At 34.4% G+C, this 15,216-nt stretch overlaps 1 long non-coding RNA gene and 1 other non-coding gene across 2 annotated transcripts in view; one reads left to right on the forward strand and one right to left on the reverse strand.

Moving 5' to 3' along the window:
- The window catches only part of LOC139032614 (uncharacterized), a 611,315-nt gene that overhangs the window by 58,953 nt on the left and 537,146 nt on the right, over positions 1-15,216 (reverse strand). The gene's annotated exons all lie outside the window — the stretch shown is intronic.
- Positions 4,454-4,525, forward strand: TRNAF-GAA (transfer RNA phenylalanine (anticodon GAA)). Its single transcript has one exon. It is a non-coding gene; the product is annotated as a tRNA-Phe (tRNA).

Genomic DNA, 15,216 nt, shown 5'->3' on the forward strand with positions numbered 1-15,216 from the left:
CTTGGTTGTTGTTACCAATGTCATCATGGCTATCAAATAATAAAAAATGCTTCTAGAATTATTAAAATGATATATGCAAGGGGTGTTTTTTAAAAACTCTAAAAAATGACATCCATATATATTTTCCATTTTTTTCCTTATAAAAAATAGTAGGAGGAAGTAAGGCATGTATTATAACCAGTTAATAGCTAATCTAGAGAATACAGAAGTTAGTAATACAGATAATTAGTGAGAGAGTCTGAGCTAGATGTAATTTATTTCTCTGGAGTCCTTCATTATTTCCATATCCTATTTCACTTTGCTTAATAATACAGTTTTTAAAATACAGCCTCAGTATTCATTCATTTTATTATAGATTATCATTTTTCTTTAAAAAAATGACAATGTCTCATGCTTCTTTCAGGTAATTAAATATCTCAGAAAAGATCACTATACTGTGATTTAGACTCACATTTACATATTCATAAGCTCTTCATTTAGAAGAGGTAACTTGCTTCTGCTTTCAGGTGAAATTCAGTTTCCATGCTGACTGCACATAAACACTTGAAATGCATTACCATTAACAATATGTTATCTTGTAGTGAAATAATGTATCTTATCTATCCCGGAGTGGCCACTGAAAGTGGTCTTTTGAGGATTGAAAGGAAGAAAACTAAGTTCTGCTCCAGAAGTCCTTGTTCCAAAGCTTCACCAAGTGAAGGATCATATTCATGTAATGTTAGCTGTGAGCCTTGGCTTCAACTCATTAGCAAAATGTCAGGAGTTTGAAAAGAAAAAGATAATCTAGTATATATCTGGATCAAAAGGAAACTGTAACTTTGAAAGTCACACTTCAAAAAGAAATTTGGTTCTATCTCTATGGCCTGTCTTGCTGTTTAAGTAAATGATATTCTTCAAACTCAGAAGTCATTTACGAAATAATAAAACAGCCAGGAATTGTTTATTAAGGAGAACAGAAACTTCCTGTCTTCCTTTCTAAACATCTCAAGCATGGCAGTGTACATCAGCTGTTCAAAGAATCAAGTTGTTATAACTGTTTTTCATTTGTTTTTGAGCCCAGAGCACCTTCTTACTGTGTAGTACTTTGATTTCATGAAACTTACTGAAACCACTCAAGATCATTTTCCATGTAATATTTTATGTTACTAATACATGATTTGGTATGTTTTCAAAAGACTTTTTTTAAAATTAAAATAGAATGTAACAACACTTTCATTAGATCTAAACTAAGTTTTAGTTTCAAATAGATTAACCAAGTTCACATGTTATAAAATTATTGGGAATTTATTGAATAGGTAATATTTGTGACAGTAAAATAAAATTCAAACAGTGAAGACATATATATGTATATGTGTGTGTAGATATATATGTGTGTGTCTACATATAGGGGTGTGTGTGTGTGTATGTGTGTACAGGTATAAAAGCCAAAATAAAAGTTAATCTTCCAGTGACCTTTTGTCCTCTGGGACCCAGATTTCCACAGATGACACCATAGAAGTAGCAATCAAGTGTGGCTTGTGTACTAATCTAGTAATTGTAATTCATCTTTTTCATCCCTTCTTCCATCCTAGATGTTATACATCATAGACATTGTGCTGCAAGCTCTTTCCACGTAGCATTTTACTCTGCGGTGGGTTCACATCAGTGATGGCTATGATACATTTCTGTTGTTTTTTTTTTAATTTAATTAAAAAATATATTTTGCAATGTTTTGTTTGTTCCTGCCATATGATAATGCAAACCAGTCATAATTACACATACATCCCCTCTCCCTCCAGCCTCTCTCCTTTCCCTGCATCCTATCCCTCCAGGTCATCAGAGTACCAGACTGGCCTCCCTATGATACACAGCAACTTCCCACATCCATCTATCTTATACCCAATAATGTACACATGTTGATGCTATTTTTTCCTTTTGGCCCACACTCTCCCTCCCACACCGTGTCCACAAGTCCATTCTCTACACCTCCATCTCCTTTCCTTCCCTTCAGATAGGTTCATCGATATCATTTTTCTAGATTATATGTATATGTGTGTGTTAATGTACTATGTTTCTTTTCCTGACTTACTTCACTATGTACAGCAGGCTCTAGGTCCTCTAAAACTGACTGAAATCCATTCTTTTTTATGGCTGAGTAATATTATATTGTATATATGTACTGTATCTTCTTTATCCATTCATCAATCAGTGGGCATCTCGGTTGATTCCATGTCCTGACTATTGTAAACAGTGCTGTGATGAACACTGGGGTACATGTGGTTTTTTTCAGAGTATATGCCCACTGGTAGAGTTGCTGGGTCATATGGTAGATGTATTCCTAGTTTCTTTAAGGCGTCTCCACAATGGCTGAAGCAGTTAACATTCCCACCAACAGGGTAGAGTGCTCTTTTTTCTCCACAGCCTCTCCAGCATTTAATGTTGGTAGATTTTTTGATGATGGCCATCCTTACTAGTGTTAGGTGATACCTCATTGTAGTCTTGATTTTTCATTTCATTAATAATTACTGATGTTGAGCATCTTTTCATGTGTTCATTGGCCATCCGTATGTCTTCTTTGGAGAAATGTCTGTTTAGGTCGGTCTTCTGCCCATTTTTTGATTGGGTTGTTTGTTTTCCTAATATTGAACTATATGAGATGCGTATATATTCTGGAGATTAATCCTTTATTCAGTTGTTCCATTTGCAATTATTTTCTCCCATTCTGAGGGTTGTCTTTTAATCTTGTTTATGTCCTTTGCTGCACAAAAGCTTTTAAGTTTAACTAGGTCCCATTTGTTTGTTTTTATTTCCATTACTCTAGAGGTGGGTCACAGAGGATCTTGCTGTGATTTATGTCATGGAGCATACTGCCTATGTTTTCATCTAAGAGCTTGATAGTTTCTAACCTTACATTTACTTCTTTAATCCATTTTGAGTTTATTTCAGTGTGGTGTTAGAAAGTGTTCTAGTTTCATTCTTTTGCATGTGGCTGTCCAGTTTTTCCTGCATTACTTATTGAAGGTGCTACCTCTTCTCCATTGTATATCCTTGCCTCCTTTTTCAACGATAAGATGCCCACAGGTGTGGAAGTTTATCTCTTGGCTTTTTATCTTCTGCTGCTGTTTATATTTCTGATTTTGTGTCAGTACCATACTGTCTTCATGACTGTAGCTTTGTCTGAAGTCAAGAAGGCTGATTTCTCCAGATCTGTTTTTCTTTAAGATTGCTTTGGCTATTCAGGGTCTTTTGTGTTTGCATACAGATTGTGAAATGTTTTGTTTGAGTTCTGTGAAAAATATAATTGATAAGTTTGATAGGGATTGCATTGAATCTCTTGATTATTTTGGGTAGTATAGTCATTTTCACAGTATTGATTCTTCCAATCCAGAAAACATGGTGTATCTCTCCATCTGTTTTGCGTCATTTCTGATTTCTTTCATCAGTGTCTTAAAATTTTCTGCATACAAGTCTTTTGATTCTTTGGGTAGGTTTATTCTTAGGTATTTCATTAATTTTGTTGCAGTGGTGAATGGGATTGCTGCCTTAACCTCTCTTTCTGATTTTTCATTGTTAGTATATAGGATTTCAAGAGATTTCTGTGTATTAATTTTATATCCTGCAACTTTAATAAACTCATTGATGAATTCTAGTAATTTTCTGGCATAATCTTTTGGGTTTTCTATGTATAATATCATGTCATCTATGCATGTATATCATGTATGTTATACTATGTAGTATCATGTCATCTGCAAATAGTTTTATTTCTTCTTTTCCAATCTAGATCCCTTTTATTTCTTTTTTCTCTCTGATTGCTGTGGTAAGGACTTCCAAAACTATGTTGAATAACAGTGGTGAGAATGGGCAGCTTTGTTTTCTTCCTGGTCTTAGAGGAAATGCTTTCAGTTTTTCTCCATTGAGAATAATGCTTGCTGTGAGTATGTCATGTATGACCTTTATTATGTTGAGATAGGTTCCTTCTATTGTAATATATTGTTTTTGTTAGTTTTGGTGGTTTGGTTTTTTTTGGTTTCATAGTACATCACTGCAAGGGCATATTATACTTCATTAGTATTTTTGTTGATGGACAGTAAATTGGTTTGTATCCATATATTTTGTTATTACAAACTAACCCCAATGAATAGGATTATACATATATACCCCAGTAAATATGTACCTATGTACCTATAATTCTGATATTTATTAACTAAATGCCTGGACCAAAATTGTATGGGGGTCTTTCTTGCCCCACACTTTGAGCAACATGTTATTATCACAGTTATCTTTCTTACTTTGTTTTTAAAACGTATATGCTACTGCTGCTGCTAAGTCGCGTGAGTCGTGTCTGACTCTGTGCGGCCCCACAGAGGGCAGCCCACCAGGCTCCTCCGTCCAAGGGATTCTCCAGGCAAGAATACTGCAGCAGGTTGCCATTTCTTTCTCCATAAAATGTATATATCCTGCCTTTAATGGGGTTTCCCTGGTGGCTCAGAGGATAAAGCGTCTGCCTGAAATGCAGGAGGCCCAGGTTCGATCCCTGGGTTGGGAAGATCCCCTGGAGAAGGAAATGGCAACCCACTCCAGTATTCTTGCCTGGAGAATCCCTTGGACGGAGGAGCCTGGCGGGCTACAGTCCATGGGGTTGCAAAGAGTTGGACACAACTGGGCGACTTCAGTTTAATTTAAAAATTATTTACGTGAAAATATTTTTGTAAGTTTTATATTGTAATTTCAGTATTTTTATTTTTTCATAATGACCAGTTAAATCCCTATTTGTCTTGTATCCATATTAACTGGTATTAAGGAACTATGCCCTATTCATGCATATAGGTTTCAAATATTTTCTCAGTTTGAATTTTTACGCTTTAAGTTTTTTACATTAGCATTTTTCCTTTAAAAAGTAACAGAAATATCACCTCAAGATTATATTTTAATATTCTGATTTCAAAATTATAATTAATATCCCTTGATTTCTTTCAACAATTTGTGTTGATCTTTATGATTTAAATCCATTATTGATGATTAATTGAAGTTAAATTGTTAAAAAGAGTGAGGGAGGGAAGGAACTGGATTTTGTTTAGATGGTTATCCATCAATCCTAGTGTCAATTAATAATCTATTGATTATCCACTTACTTTGAATGCTACTTGTATCATATGATAAGACATTTTTCTTTTATCACATGTTAAAACATTTTTCTATTTCTGGTCTTTATTGTATGGAGCTATGTGTTTGCCATTAATATGATACATTAAATATTGTAGCTCAATATTATATTTTAATATCCATTAGGAGACCCTTCTCAATATTACTAAATTTTATAATGTCTCTGCTTAATTTTCATTTCATTTTTTCTATTCAGTTGAAAGTTTATATAGTTGCTTAAGCTATTAGCATTTTCATGGGGAATCATATTTGTTTAGAAAGAAGTGACATATTCATAATACATGGTTTCTTTATCCAGCCTTAGTGTTTACCAATGCAGTGTGTATTATTTTGATTAGAAATGATATAGAAATAGAGAAGATAGAGAGGGAAGGATATGAGGAGCTTATGATGATGTCTAGCTCTTTAAGCTTCAACAATAAGCTTGCTGTTATTGAGACATAGGTTGCTTCCACATATATTTATTGCCTAATATTTCTTATTATGATACTATCATGCATTTAGCTCTTCTGGAGTGTTGATTAGCTTACTGTAGTTCTATCTATAAAACTGTAAAATAAGCAATCACTTTGCAACTGCAGTTTTTCTTTTCAATTTTATACTGTTTTCCTTCTCTTACTTTTACATCATCTACTCAAAGAGAACAACGTTAGTTAATGATGATAGTAGGTAACCTTAATTTTTTTCTGATATCAGAGTATGTTGAGTGTTGGCTTTAAACATGAGTCCAGCATTAGCATGAACGCATCAGCCTGCACCCTGAGCAGCAGGAGAGGCAGCATAGGGTGGGAATTTCAGGCACTGAGTGCAGAGCCCTTTTCAGCTCAGCGTCCTCCTCGTGTGTCCTTGAATGTCATCAGCTTCTAATGTTGGCAAAAGGATTTGAGACTCTTCAAGTACTAGCATCTATGAGGAATTATTAAAAGGGGTTTATGTATTACGCTGTAAATGGAAACAGGCTCATAATTGTACAAAAATGTTTTAAAAACAATACTTCAAAGTATAATTTTCTTATTATGTAAACCTTTACAGAGTATACAAGTCTCCATACATTTTGAAAGGCTTAGGTAATATTCTTACTAAAAATAATGATGGGGCAACATCAAAATGCAAACAAAATTATCTCAGGAATTAAATGGTATGCTCTTTTTGCAGGCTTATGCTAATAAATCAATGAAACAAGATGTAGAAAACATATGAGTAGACTTCATTAAAGATGCATTTCAAAAGAATGGCAGAATAGTATATTTATATAATAATATTTGTAGTCTGATTTATTTACACATGACTATCTGTTAATTAGAATTTATTTTCCTCATTTTACAGAACCTATGTTAGGCATTTTTGTTGTTGTTCTGATTATTTTTAAAAAGCAAAATCTAGTTGAAAAATACTCATGTTGCTAAAGAAGCAATATAGTTGAGGTTTTAGACACTTCACGGGTTCAAAAAAAAGGTAAAATACCAAGAACTACATTTCCAGTTACTAATTATATTATGAAACTTTGTCATCTATCATAATGACCTTTAAGAGAGACCATACAACTCATTGTTCTATTTTATATCACAATACTGTTACACATATGACTAATGATTAAATATTGAATCTATAGTAAAAGCAACACATCCATTTTCGACATTATTCACATGCTTGCTTTCAACTTTAAGCCCCTATGTTAAGCCCTTGAGCTTTCAATTGAATTCAGTTTGTAATAAAACTAGCTTAATATCATGTCGAACGAAAGACCTGCTGTTCTGTATCACTCTAAAATACAACTGCAGGCTCTCTCGTAGTAAGTTTAGACTTCTGCATTTCAGTGGTAAAAGCAGGTAAAGAAGTGGAGGGAATAAAGCAAAAAAGAAAAAATAGCAAAAAAGAAATGCAAAAAGTGTTTGCCTTATTATCACAGAAATTTTGTTTTTGATTGATTCCATTCATTTAAGTTTTATTATATGATTTGGTCATTGTACAAACAAAATGATAAACACTATTTACTACAGATGACTATAAATCACACAAAATCTGGAAAACTATGAGGGAAGTTTCCTTTGTTATAGTAATTATTCAAAGGTTGACATCTGTTGAAATCATTTCTGAACAAATTTTTTTCCATTATTTATGGAAAAGAATAAGCAGACAGCTGTTGTTTTCTGGGGGAATTGTCTTGTATTATCTTTTACAAATATATACAGTGGTATTATCAACTTCTTTTACTCTAAATATAAAGTTGTATTAATATTAATAAAATTAATAGTTGTTTTATGGTGACAACTCCTAAAATAAGGATTAGAGAAAAATAATCTCTATAAAAGTTACAGCTATATTAAAATTTCAATGGAAATATTATTTCCAAAATAATCTTTGAATCTTGAGCCAATGAGCAAAATATACATTGAAATCTGTATAGCAGTTATTAAATTTTTATTTTCAGGCTGAACTGACATGTTCTTTATGAATAAAATTTTCAAGAGATTTTGTGTGCTATGGTCTACTAAACACGGGGAAAACCTCAAGCAAGAATGACATTAGTTTTTATGAATATTAACATAAATTAAAGTTCTTATTCCTCACTTGAGAGCAAACCAGAGATTTCTTCTTAGAAAAAATATACTGTGGATGGCATTAAATATTTGTTCTTATATTTTACTCACCAAAACTCACTGAGGATTTGTTACAGTATTCACATATTCCTGAAAAGGAATATAGACCTTCTTAAAGATACATTTGTAAAATATAAGAATAGGTGAGACAGTTGGAGAAAAAATGATTGAATAGACAAATACGACAGATCAACCGTTTTACTCCACTGATGTTATTAATACAAATGATTATTTACAGAATGATCTTGTTGGCTGAGAGGTGAGAACAACCTAGTCTTGCTGGCAGGAGTCCGGTCCACAGTGATCTTGATGCTGACCTTCACTCTGGAACGCCATCCGTCTCTGGAAGAGCTTCTCTTTCGCTCGGACTCCAGGGTCCTATCCATCCACCAAGTACGTTTTCAAAGATTTCTCAACTTTAATCCTTGTAACACTCTGTGTGAATGAGCCTTGAATGGAATACTTCCCCAAGGTCAAATACAACAAAAAATCTATGACTTGAATGAATCTAAATCTAGTTCACTCTTATTTAAGCTTATTTTTTCTCATTAAAAAAAAAAAAAAAAAAGCATTACCAGGTTGTCTGACAGTACCAGAGGAAGCAAATGAGGGTAAACCATTTTCTGACAGGTGAAATTGGTCTGCTGCAGAAAACAGGCAGAGCTGTAATTTCTCCCGCTGTATACTTAGGAGGTAAGTCAGGCCCGTGTCACAGAACAAAGGAAGCAAGCAGAGTCCTTTCTGCGCTCAGTCCCTTTCCATTGGGCCCAAATGGGAACAAATGATTTTGGCTTGTGAGGAGGGTGGCTATAAAAACTAAATAGCCCACATCTTCCTGACTTGAATTTAGCTTTATGTTAGATTTTAGTTGGAACAGGAAAAAAAAAAAAAAGAAAACACATTTATGTTGTTTTTCAGTGCCTACATTTGGTGATATTGAACATAATTACAAATCAGTTGGCAAGGAGGTAGAGGAGGAAGGTGATCAGTGGAAGGAGGAGGAGGATGAGAATAAGTTTTATTGACCAGGTAATAGACCAGGATAGATTAATAGAGACAATCAATGTGTTCAGACAGTAAAACTGAAAAAACAAAAAAAAAAGGGTTTCTGTTTTAATTTCTGAGTCCTTTAGTCTTCTTGAAAGTAGACAGGAAGCTATGGTTTAGCACACATGTATAGCTTATTTTCAAAATGGCTCAAATTTTATTTTTTTTTCTGTGGTTCCAAGCTGAGAAATCCCAATTTCTCACTTTTGCAGGGTGGGGTACAACCAAGGTCGCAAAACATAAACCTGAGTTCATTGTGGTTGATCAGAACTCAGAGACACCCATTTATTTATGTGCTCAAGCTTGTATTGATCTAAATAATATTTCACGAGTACCTGTTGTATATAAGCACTAAATATAAACCAGTGACAAAAATCAGGCAAAGTATGCTTTCATGGAACATACAGTCTTTTGAATAATAAAAATGCACTTAAATTTTAATGCATATAGTTATGAGAAAAAGAAACATGATTTTAAAATATAGAGTAAGAAAATAAAAATCTGTTTTAGAATTTTGTAATGGGCAGCCTAAATCTTTTAGTACAGATCTAGAAACTAAATGGAAGGAGGGAGAGGAGTACCTGAAGGCTATTGGAATAACGTCTCCAGCTAAAAGAGCTACAGCCTTGAAGACAGAGCCCCAGACAGGATGAGCCCAGCTAACTCCTCGGGACATCACCTGGAGAGGACCATGAAATGTGAGTACAAGATATTAAGACATAAGAAAAATGCCTTGAGTTCTAATTTTATTAGAATTACCATGTATACACTACATACAACTACTATATATATACACACACACACACACTATATACTGCGTTTCAACTGAAAAGGCTCTTCACAGAAATGTGGCATGTTCTCACAGTAATCAGGGGTTGTATGCTTATGCAGAACAAACTGGGCTCAAGTGGTAAAATGATAAATTCTACCAAAATAGTTATATACTTAAAAATTTTATAATGGCTTCACTGAATTTCACCTCTTTAGAAGAATATTAAATCCAATAAAATTGTATTTATGTGAATTGAACATGGCTGGATTTTTAGCAATTCCTACATAGACCCAGTGCTTTCCTTTTTAAGTACACCATTTTTCAAATTCTGAAAGAGTAAATCATGACCTTAATTGTAGATCTTACTGTGAATTTCAGCTTCACAAAAATTATTAAATATTTGTTGGAATTCATATTATGAAATCTTATAAAATGTTATGCCTATTATGGTTCAGCTTCTTATAATAGAAACCTGATGTTTCAATGTTGTTTAAATTAAATATATTCACACTCAGTAAAAAGTGCCAATGTGAGGTGTCCAACCTGATGTATTTTGACAGATGTGGGTAACCACCGATAAAATTTCCATTCCTTAAAAAGTTCTTTAAAATCTCCTTTACAATCAATCTTGATAAGCTTTCCATCACTGAAACTTAGTCCTGCTTATTCTAGAGTTTATTAGAACTGGAATCATTCCTGTAAATACTTGATTGTATAATCTCAGACCCTATAACTTACAACATATTAGCATTCCTGCATGCAGTGTTCATTCCTAAATAGTTCACATGGCTGACTCAACCAACACAGGAACTGGGATGCTGGCCTTCCACATAGTCAGAAATCCCCATATAACTTAGAGTTGGCCTTCAGTAACCCTGGTTCCACATCCATGGATTCAGCCAGCTGCACACTGTGTAATACTATAGTACATATCTAGTGAAACAAACATGGATCCACACAATTCAAACCATGTTGTTGAAGGGTCAGCTTATTGATCATGTGTGACCCAATTAGTTTATCCATTCACCAATGAAAACATTTTAAGTTCAGGTTTGAGATTTAATTAATGAGCTAAACAGCTACAAATACATATGAACAACTCGTCTGTTCTAATGCCTCTTGAATAAATATCGTGAGAGTGGAAGAACTGCATTGTATGACATACACATATTTCACTTTATAAGTAACTGTTCCATGTTAGAAATGTATTAGAATTCTAATTGTTCCAAATCCCTACCAATGATTAGTAGTTAGTCTATACTGCTAACTTAATCTATTATGACAGGGATGCAGTTGAAACTCATTATGTGTGTTTATCAGTGTAAATTTTATACATTTTGACATGTTCAGGCCCACGAAACTATCACTGCAATAAGATACTATGCATAACCAATCACTTCCATAATTTCTTGTGTAATTTGTTTGTCCTATATCTCTCTACTCATCTTGTCTCTGCTCAGGAAAAAAAAAAAAACATTTTTTGTCAATTTATTGTACATTTCCTTGAATTTTTAATAAGTAGAATCATACAGCATATATGCTTTTCCTGGTATGGTATATTTCATTCAATATTACTTTGGAAATATAATACTTTGGCATTATTCTATTGTATGGGTACATCACAATCTGCTTAATCATTTACCTATTGATAGACATTTATACTGTTATAATAAAGTTGCTTTGAACATTTCTGTAGAAGTTTTATGTTTATACATGCTTTTGTTTCTCTTGGAATAGCTGACTCATAAGGCAGGTATATGTTTAATGTTTTAAGAAACTGCTAAAATTTTTTTGCAAATGGTTGTATCATTTTACCCTCCCAAAACAGTATATGAGTTTCAGTTGTTTCCCATCCTATCCAAAACTTGGTATGATTTATCTTTTTAGTCTGTGCTATTGTAATGTGTGTGGTACATTATGTATATTATAATGTATATGGAATTGTGATTTGCATTCTCAGAGTCAAATGCTATTGAGTACTATTTAATATGTTTCTTGGCCTACCGATGTCTTTTTAGAATTATCCAAATGTTTTGCCCATTTTTAATTGAGGTATTTGTCTTTATTATTGATATATGTGTGTGCGTGTGTATAAACATATACTGTTAATCCTTAAAAGCACAGTATTGAAATGCAGGGGTTGACTTAAACATGTTTTTTTTTTTTCTCCAATAGTAAACACAGTGGTACCATAATCCTCAGTTGAGTAAAATTGTGAACAGAAAGGAATTGTGGATCTGGAGGACCAACAGTAAGTTACAGAAAAATTTTCAAGGGCAGGCACCCTTAATCCCCACATTGTTCAAAGGCAGTCTGTAAATAGTTCCTGATGCATGTTCTTACTGAGTGGTATGTTTTACAAATAATTTATTTGAGCCTTTTAAGTTTTTAAGTGTCTCTGGAAAATCAAGTATTGACTTCTGATTGTTTTATTAATATTTTTCTTTTACACTTAATAACTTATGTGTCATTTTTAAGAAATCGTTGCCTGACATAAGTTCACTAAATTCTATTTTCTAGAAACTTTATAGTTATTGTACTTACATTTATTTAGGGATCAGATACACTTTAAGGTAACTATTGTTTATGATGTAAGGTAACACCTGAAATTCATTTTTTGTCATGTGTTGAGAATATGTATATAATATGGAATATATACAAACTTTAACCATTAAGTAATCTTTGCAATACTGTAGCTTGAAAACATCTTTACCAGGCAGTCTTAAGTATTTCCACTTATTTATTTGTTTTCAAAATTTGTTGGACTTTGTTTTAGGATCTAGGGATTTCTACTTTTAATCAAATTAAGGGAATATGTTGACAATTATTTCTTAATGCCCCCCTTCTATGTAAGAACATTAGCCTATCTAAGGCTGTCTAAGAGTTCATTGCTTCTTGGTTCTCCTCTACCATTTCCTTTGACAGATTCTGTTAAGACATTATCAGGTTCACAAGCATTTTGTTATGTTCAGTTCAGTTAATTTGCTCAGTCACGTCCAATTCTTTGCGACCCCATGGACTGCAGCACACCAGCCTTCCCTGTCCATCACCAACTCTCAGACCGTTCTCAAATTCATGTCCATCAAGTCTGTGATGCCATCCAACCATTTCCCCTCCTGCCTTCAGTCTTTCCCTAAATCAGGGTCTTTTCTGATGAGGTAGTTCTTTGCATCAGGTGGCCAAAGTATTGGGAGTTTCAGCTTCAGCATCAGTCCTTCCAATGAATATTCAGGACTGGTTTCCTTTAGGATGGACTGGTTGGATCTCCCTGCAGTCCAAGGGACTCTCAAGAATCTTATCCAACACTATAGTTAAAAAGCATCATTTCTTCAGTGCTCAGCTTTCTTTATAGTCCAACTCTCACATCCATACATGACTACTAGAAAAACCATAGCTTTGACTAGATGGACCTTTGTAGGCAAAATAATGTCTAAGTTGGTCATAGCTTTTCTTCCAAGGAGCAAGACTCTTAATTTTCTGGCTGCCATCAACATCTGTAGTGATTTTGGTGCCTAAGAAAATAAAGTCTCTCACTATTTCCATTGTTTCCTCATCTATTTGCCATGAAGTCATGGGACCATATGGCATTATCTCAGTTTTTTGAATGTTGAGTTTTAAGCCAGCTTTTTCACTCTCCTCTTTCACTTTCATTAAAGGGCTCATTAGTTCCTCTTCACTTTCTACCGTAAGGGTGGTGTCATCTGCGTATCTGAGATTATTGATATTTCTCCCGGCAATCTTGATTCCAGCTTGTGCTTCATCCAGCTCAGCATTTTGCATGATGTACTCTGCATACAAGTTAAGTAAGCAGGGTGACAGTATACAGTCCTGACATACTCCTTTCCCAATTTGGAACCAGTCTGTTGTTCCATGTCCAGTTCTAACTGTTGCTTCTTGACCTGCATACAGATTTCTCAGGAGGCAGGTAAGGTGGTCTGGTATTTCCATCTCTTGAAGAATTTTCCAAGTTTCTTTTGATCTACAGAATCAAATGCTTTGGCATAATCAATAAAGCAGAGGTAGATGTTATTCTGGAACTCTCTTGCTTTTTCAGTGATCCAGTGGATATTGGCAATTTGATCTCTGATTCCTCTGCCTTTTCTAAATCCAGTTTGAATATCTGGAAGTTCTTGGTTCACGCACTGCTGAAGCCTGGCTTGGAGAATTTTGTGCATCACTTTGCTAGCCTATGAGAAAGTGCAATTGTGTGGTAGGGTGAACATTCTTTGGCATTGCTTTTCTTTAGGATTGGAATGAAAGCTGAGCTTTTCCAGTCCTGTGGCCACCGCTGAGTTTTCTGAATTTGCTGGCATATTGAGTGCAGCACTTTCACAGCATCATCTTTTAGGATTTGAAATAGCTCAACTGGAATTCCATCACCTACACTAGCTTTGTTTGTAGTGATGCTTCCTAAGGCCCACTTGACTTCACATTCAAGGATGTCTGGCTCTAGGTAAGTGATCACACCATCATGGTATGTGGTTCATGAAGATCTTTTTTGTATAGTTCTTCTGGGTATTCTTGCCACATCTTCTTAATATCTTCTGCTTCTGTTAGGTCCATACCATTTCTGTCCTTTATTGTGCCCATCTTTGCATGAAATGTTTCCTTGGTATCTCTGATTTTCTTGAAGAGATCTCTAGTCTTTCCCATTCTGTTGTTTTCTTCTATTTCTTTGCATTGATCACTGAGGAAGGCTTTCTTATCTCTCTTTGCTGTTCATTGGAACTCTGCATTCAAATGGGTATATCTTTCCTTTTCTCCTTTGCCTTTAGCTTCTCTTCTTTTCTCAGCTATTTGTAAGACCTCCTCAGACAACCATTTTGCCTTTCTGCATTTCTTTTTCTTGGGGATGGTCTTGATCACTGCCTCGTGCACAATGCCATGAACCTCCATCCATATTTCTTCAGATGCTCTATCAGATCTAATCCCTTGAATCTATTTGTCACTTCCACTGTATAATTGTAATGGATTTTATTTAGGTCATACCTGAATGGTCTAGTGGTTTTCCCTATTTTCTTCAATTTAAATCTGAATTTGCCAATAAGGAGTTCATGATCTGAGCCACAGTTAGCTCCTGGTCTTGTTTTTCCTGACTGTATAGAGTTTCTCCATCTTTGGCTGCAAAGAATATAATCAATCTGATTTTGGTGTTGACCATCTGGTGATGTCCATGTATAGTGTCTTCTCTTGTGTTTTTGGAAGAGGGTGTTTGCTATGACCAGTGTGTTCTCTTGGCAAAATTCTGTTAGCCTTTGCCCTGTTTCATTTTGTACTCTAAGGCCAAATTTGCCTGTTACTCTAGGTATCTTTTTTTCTTCCTACTTTTGCATTTCAGTCCAATATGATGAAAAGCACATCTTTTTTATTTTTTTGGTGTTAGTTCTAGAAGCTCTTGTAGATCTTCATGTGAAAAAGTGAAGTCACTCAGTCATGTCAGGTCTTCATAAAACCGGTCAATTTCAGCTTCTTCAGCATTCCTTTTTAGGGCATAGACTTGCATTACTGTAATACTGAATGGTTTGCCTTGGAAACAAACAGATCATTCTGTTGTTTTTGAGGTTGCACCCAAGTACTGCATTTAGACTCTTTTGTTGACTATGTGGGCTACTCCATTTCTTCTAAGGGATTCTTGCCCATAGCAATAGATAGGAG

The sequence above is a fragment of the Odocoileus virginianus genome, chromosome 32 (genome assembly GCF_023699985.2).
Source record: "Odocoileus virginianus isolate 20LAN1187 ecotype Illinois chromosome 32, Ovbor_1.2, whole genome shotgun sequence".
NCBI classification, from domain to species: Eukaryota; Metazoa; Chordata; class Mammalia; order Artiodactyla; family Cervidae; genus Odocoileus; species Odocoileus virginianus.